Source organism: Odontesthes bonariensis, chromosome 10 (assembly GCF_027942865.1).
Source record: "Odontesthes bonariensis isolate fOdoBon6 chromosome 10, fOdoBon6.hap1, whole genome shotgun sequence".
Taxonomy (NCBI): Eukaryota; Metazoa; Chordata; class Actinopteri; order Atheriniformes; family Atherinopsidae; genus Odontesthes; species Odontesthes bonariensis.
The window spans coordinates 5,660,411-5,666,897 of record NC_134515.1 but is presented as its reverse complement, the minus strand read 5'-3'; the positions used below and the strand labels follow the sequence as shown (position 1 = coordinate 5,666,897).

At 40.9% G+C, this 6,487-nt stretch overlaps 1 long non-coding RNA gene across 1 annotated transcript; it reads left to right on the top strand.

Annotated features, from left to right (window-relative positions):
• Positions 1–2,444: 2,444 nt before the first annotated feature.
• LOC142390534 (uncharacterized) lies at positions 2,445–3,295 on the top strand. Its single transcript, XR_012770487.1, has 4 exons — positions 2,445–2,565; positions 2,736–2,885; positions 2,992–3,079; positions 3,187–3,295. It is a non-coding gene; the product is annotated as an uncharacterized LOC142390534 (long non-coding RNA).
• Positions 3,296–6,487: the final 3,192 nt, after the last annotated feature.

Genomic DNA, 6,487 nt, shown 5'->3' with positions numbered 1-6,487 from the left:
CTCTGTGTCGCGCCATTGTTATTTAAAAGACGAGCCATGGGCCAAACCATCTGAAACATTTGGGAGGACAGAATTCCCTTACATGGTAGAACCTATTTAATATGCTGTGATGCAGCAGGCGGCTGCGCTGCAATGGTGAATTTATGCAGACTAGAGTTCAATTGATATTAATGCAAGAATAAGATAAGTGACAAAAATTAGTTACAACTATTTTCCCCATGGGCCAAGCAGCCTAGGTCGATGGTTTGGGCCGGGATGGGACCCGGATAATACCATTGCCAAACAGGTGTTACTGTCGAGTTTGAAGCGTGCTTCGGTGTTGGAGGTAACATCACCACTTGGAATATCTTATCATTATCTACATTTTTTTTGGACGTTTTGGACCTTTTTGTACTGCGTAAACCCACAGTGTGTCACGTGGGTTTACGCAGTAAAGATGATCTCTTACTTTCTGAATCAATAAGTTGTTCAGAATCACACCAAATGTTTGTACTTTGTAAACAGACTTTATTTCAACAGAAAGATAATCATATCATGTTAAATCTCAGTTGATCCTGAATAACACTGAGCTCAGGTGAAAAACTAGTTGGGTAACTGCGGTCATAGTCCTCGCGTTTTTTATTCTTCGCTGTGCGCGCACACATTTTAGGATTCACGTTTTTTGTTTTACGTCTGGCTTTACTGTGTTAAACAGTGAGGGTGGGCTTGATCGCTGTCAGCTACATAAGAGGAGCTTATGAAACGAAAAGAAAATGATTTTTTTTTTCAGGACTAGGCCTCGCAGAGGGTTACGTTTCCAACTGAACATGTGACGCAGTGAAGTTCTGTTTTACACCATCCACGGTAAGAGTTCTGCATCACTCTGTGTTTAAGGCTTATTAAACAGTCTGTTCTGAATCAGCCTGATGTTATGAAGCCAGTAAAAATGATTTAATGTTCCAGCAGCAACACAAAACTGCGACGCAGGAAGTGTTTGTAACCCAGCGTTTTAGAGAAGAAAGAACTGCAGCTGTGGCTGAAATGTTTCTGTGTTCAGACGAACTAAAGATGTGGGAGAATACAGCAGTCTGATGTTTCAGTTTATAGCTGCAGAGCACATACATTTAAACGGGAAATGTACAGAGAAGGTCTCAGGAATCAGGAATGTGAACATCTTAGTGTGATGTTGTTGTTGGCATGGTAACAGTCAGAGGCGAACCTGGCTAGATCTACGCCCATCCCTTGCCCAAGTTTTGTTTCTTTTGGCTTGTGCGCCCTGGGCGGTCGCCCACATTGCCCATAGCAAAAAACAGCCCTGGTTACAGGCAAGAATAACCATTAATGCTCTATAATAAACCGACTGTTTGTGGAATAGCTCGTCATCATCCTTTCTGCACGTCCTGCCGGACGCTACAATCTCTAAAGCAAAATTAAACAAACAACGTTTGCAGCTCAAGTTTCAGGCTGTTAACCAGTAACCAGAGTCCCTGTGGGTTCATGCAGCTTATGTGTGATTTATTTTTCCTTTGCAGATTGTCGCCGGTGGATTTTGTCATTCCCAATAATTTCATCCCAAATCTCAGTGAGGTGGTGTCTCCAGCTGAAGGAAACTTTAAACCTGCATCATAAAATGATTTTAAGAGGAAAAGCTTTGACAGCAGCTGCATCTGTGCTGGTAACGTTCCCTGTTACAGAAAGTAGACAGCAGACACTCTGATATGTCACAGCAGGAAGTGTGGAGGTGTCCTGATAATGAATGCATTTAACTTTGGGAAGGTCCTATGTTGAGCGTGCTGGTTCACTTTCATACATGCTTACTGGTGCATTAAGGGGAGCTGAGTTATCCATAATGTAATTAATCCAACTTGTGGTTTTCTTTCTCTGAGAAGTTAAAATGTCTGCAGTTGGAAAGGATTATTAAGGAAAGTTTGGATTTAACAGGCAGCATCTAGTTTCTTCTCTCACTCTTTCTCTCCGACCCTGAATGTAAAGTTTAAGTTTTCACACAAAAGTCAGTGAAAATGAGAGATTAAAGCTGCTGCTATGTTTTAAAAAGGGCCTCTATGCAGGATGAGGGGACATATCTGGTGTCTTCTAGTCTTTATTTCTCCATCATTGCTTTAAAACAGAATAAATATGGTGTCAGTAAAAGAAAACTTCAGTCATAATGAAAAACTGTTCTTCCTCCTCACAGATGGTTGTGCTGAGAGCGTTCTCTGTCCATGCTGTCACATGCCGTCCATCAGAGTATAAAATACGGGACGATTGCTGTCCCATGTGTCCCCCTGGTGAGAGACTAACTCGTCATCTCCTTGGTTTTTACTCGTCTTCTCCTCCTGTTTTCTTTCTGCTATTTTAGCTGCTGTTTGTATTTGTATATTTTATAGTTAAAGTAGTTTTTGACTACTTATTTCTATAATAATATGATTACTCAGATTTAAATCCTTGACTTTCCAACAGGAAGCCGAGTTAAAACCGACTGCTCAGAGTTCAGAAACAGGTCGTGTGTTCCCTGCACAGATGGAACATATATGGACAAACCGACTAAACGGACGCAGTGTTTTCCATGCACTACTTGTGATTCAGGTAAATTAACAGGCAGTCCTATATCCATGACAACATTTCTGTGGGTTTTACTTTAGAATGTATAAACCATATAAGCTGCTGCATCACATTTCACCAAAGTAAAGATAATAAATCCTGTTTTATGTCAGTTGTGTCTGTATCATAACCTGTGCTTGTGTTCACGGGTTCAGGGCTGAAGGTAAAGCAGAGCTGTGCACCAACATCAGATACAGTTTGTGGAACAATGGAGGGATTCTTCTGTGTTGACCCTACAAAAAGTGGCTGTGCAGAAGCTCAGAAACACAAGAGTTGTGACCCGGGACAATACATCAGCAGCAGAGGTGTGTTTTCTAACGTTCACATTAAAGGTCACATGAGTTCAGGATCAGAGCTGAGTTTTAAACAGTGTGCTGAACTGTTTTCCACATATGATCTGTGATTGTTCAGGAACAGCCTCCACAGACTCTCAGTGCTCTGCCTGCAGCAGTGGAACATTTTCAGATGGAACATTAACATCTTGTCAGCCACACACTCAGTAAGTAGTTCCTCATCACAGGCGTGAACACCTTTAATCTCCTGGAACAGCAGCGAATCGGTTGCATCTGAACATCATCTTTAAATAACGTCCCTCTGTCATTCCAGATGTGAATCAGAAAACCTTCAGCTGATAAAAGCAGGAACTTCTTCAGCTGATGCAGAATGTGGAGAAAATACGTCCAACAGGACAGGAGTTGCTGTCGCTGTTTCAGTTTTTTTTAGTATTATCAGTAATAGTATTAGCCCTGGGTGTACTTTACTGCAGTAAGATGATGTGTTTCAACAGAGGTGAGGAAAATATATTTCTGTTAATTTACTCATTTATTCTTTCAGTCCAGTCATGACAGTGTGTAAGATGTTTTGTGTTTTACAGAAAAACAAGCGAGTCCACAAACTCAACACCAGGTAAGAACTCCATCAGAGGTTTGTTTGTTTCTCACTTTCCTTCAACTTTGACATGAACAGTCTTTTATTACCACAATTTGTTCATCAAATGAATTCATTTAAGCTTTTTATTTTTATTTTTTTAACCAAAAAGGACAAACCATTAAAAATATTGGGAGTGAATCCAGACGGAGAAGAAGAAGAGGAGAATTTGAGGCCAGCAGCAGCAGGTGAGACAGAAGATGTTTAATGACTGATGTCTAAATGATGGGATGTCTCAGTAAATCTCCAAACTGTTTGTGCTTTAAGACAATTTATTTCCCTCCACAGTATTACACCAAATTTAACTGAGACCAACAATATATGTTCACTGCAGAGTAAATGTGCTTTAGAATTGTCTTTGTCTTTGCAGAGTCCTGAATAAAACATCAATAAGCAGATTCTCCAGCTCCACCACAGTCAGGACCTTCATCTCACAGTGATCTCACTGTTCAGACTAAAATCTGCACGGCTTGTTCATCTCATCAAATTTAGAGTAGATGTGTATCATAAAGAGACATGTGACTGCTGAAGAAGCTAATCGATGACTTAAAGGTGGGGTATGAGATGTTTTCTGGAGCATTTTTTATCATATTGTCTGAAAACCTCCTCACGACCCCATTGCACCCACTAAAATAGAATGTTTGGAAAAAAACGGAATCTTTTAGTCCATTGTAGAGAGTGTAGCAAGAGGAAATGTCTGACCAATAGAAGTAATGATGAGAGTTACTTCTATTGGATTCTGACACGCCAATCAACCGTCAGCCCCCCTCCCCCCTGCGCGTTCACAGACTCGTGACTCGTTCATGTGTTTTGAAGGCGTGGTTTCGAGGGGTGGGCTGAAGGGAGAGGCAGGGTTGTGTATTTTCAAAAATATAGCTTGCAGGAACCGTTTTTCCAAGATCTCAGACCCCACCTTTAATGTACCAACTTTAGAGCTGCTCCAGGTTTGGACTGAAAGCCATTCAGCACAAAGTTGGTGAATCTGTTCTGTATAAAACTCATTTATGGTGAAAAACACACTGCGATGTGTACAAACTGAGTTCATAAGAAAAGTACAAAGGTTGAAGAATCTCATGATTGGTCACATTTTTATGGGCTGAGCGTGATGTTGCTGTCATAGATGTTTGCATGTGGTTTATTCCTCAGACACCTGGAAGTATTTTATTTATTTATTTATTAATTAAATTTATTAATTAATGATTTTTTTTGTTTGTTTTTTGGAATGATTTTATTGCCTTCTTGTGATTTTATGTAGCTGTAAAGCACTTTGAATTGCCTTGTGTACGAATTGTGCTCTACAAATTGCCTTGGATGCGTACATGGGTACAGTGTAGTGCACCGGTAACATTAGGGAAGCCTGAGGGAGATGATGAACTTAATGCAAATACTTCAGCCAGTAGGTTGTTTTACATTACCGGCTACTGTAACTGGAGCAGCAGCCTGAAAGGACAGAGGTCGTATTTTTAATATGGTAAGATGTTTTAATTCCTGCGTTTTATCTAATATCTTGTTTGTACAGTCCTTGACTGTACAAATAATTTGTATTATTAACATTATTACCTGTCCCCCATTTTTCTGAGTCTGGTCCTATGTGGGTGTAGATCGGATGTTTGTTAGGTATTGATTAGTTTTAATGAATACCATGTTCTCTCTCATTTAATTTCATGCTCAATACGTGTGTATAGTTGCGTTTCTTTAGTTGCACTGGCACTGACTGACTGATTGATTTTTCGAGACAGTGAAAGTGGTGATATGATAACCACAGTTTTTGCTTCGTTTTTTTAGACAAGACATGAGTTGCGGGAGCGCAGAATTCTTGGTGAACATTTCTTTTCGGAGTCCGTTTCAGCCGGTCGGACATTTTTTGAGTTGCAGCTAAGCTAAGCTTCAACTTTAGCCTGCCCGGGACCAGGCTAGTTTAGCAGCATAAGTTACCATGGTTACTCAGCGGGCGTTCAAATAAGCCACGTTTATGAAACGGAACTCTCTTTAAGTTTAGCCAGAAGTAGCGAGATAAGCCAGGCTTTCCGCTAAGCCAGCTTCATGGAATACCCCTCCGGTCCCGGAAGCCGTGAACTAAACTGAAACATGAACCGCTCAGCCGTGAATCAGTGAGGTGGGTCGGAGTCTCAGGCTCCTCCCGCCAAGCACTGAACGATTCGGTGAACGAATCTTTTTAGTGAACTGATTCTAATGTTTCAGTTCATCTAAAAGAGCTGCTGTTGCCCATCAATCAACCCCAGTATGTGAGGACTCAGAGCACTGTGTCAGGCAGGGTGGTCTGCAGCACAGGGGTCCCACAGGGAAAGCTTCTGGCTCCGTTCCTTCTCACCTCGCACACTGCGGACTCCTCCGACAGCTCGGTGACGACAGAGGGTACAAAGGACTGATACTGGACTCTATTTATTGATTTTTATTGAAACAGCACATGTTACTTGAAATATCTATTTTATTTTGTCTTCCAAGAAAAAAAATGTTTGTTCTGCATTTTCTAATAAAACTATTTTGACATTTTTGACTACCCCCCTCGATTGATTGAGGGGGGTAGTTGTGCTTGGATGAACGGGTGGGACATCGTGTTTTTAGGCAGAAATATACATTCTTGGGGAAGCGCATTACGCAATCGCAAAAAGTCTAAAACGGGAGGGTTGAAATCCTGTTGATAATTCAGTAAATGACCATCATTGTCCATTAAATGTGTTACAGACCAAATATTTCCCTCAAACCAGCCTTACTGATACTGGATGCACTAACAGAATCTGTGTCCCCTCTGCAACTCCACTAAATAAAGACAAATCTTCTTTAAATGACTGTAGTTATTCTATAGTATCTATGGAGAGAGAAGAGCCGATGGTAGGGTGTAATACAAACTATGCAGAGAGGATACCAGCAGCCTCGCAGATGAATCATCAGTATGTTTACTCAAACATTGCACTGGAAAAATGCCCCTCCAAAAATAAGTAAAAAAACAGCAAATAAA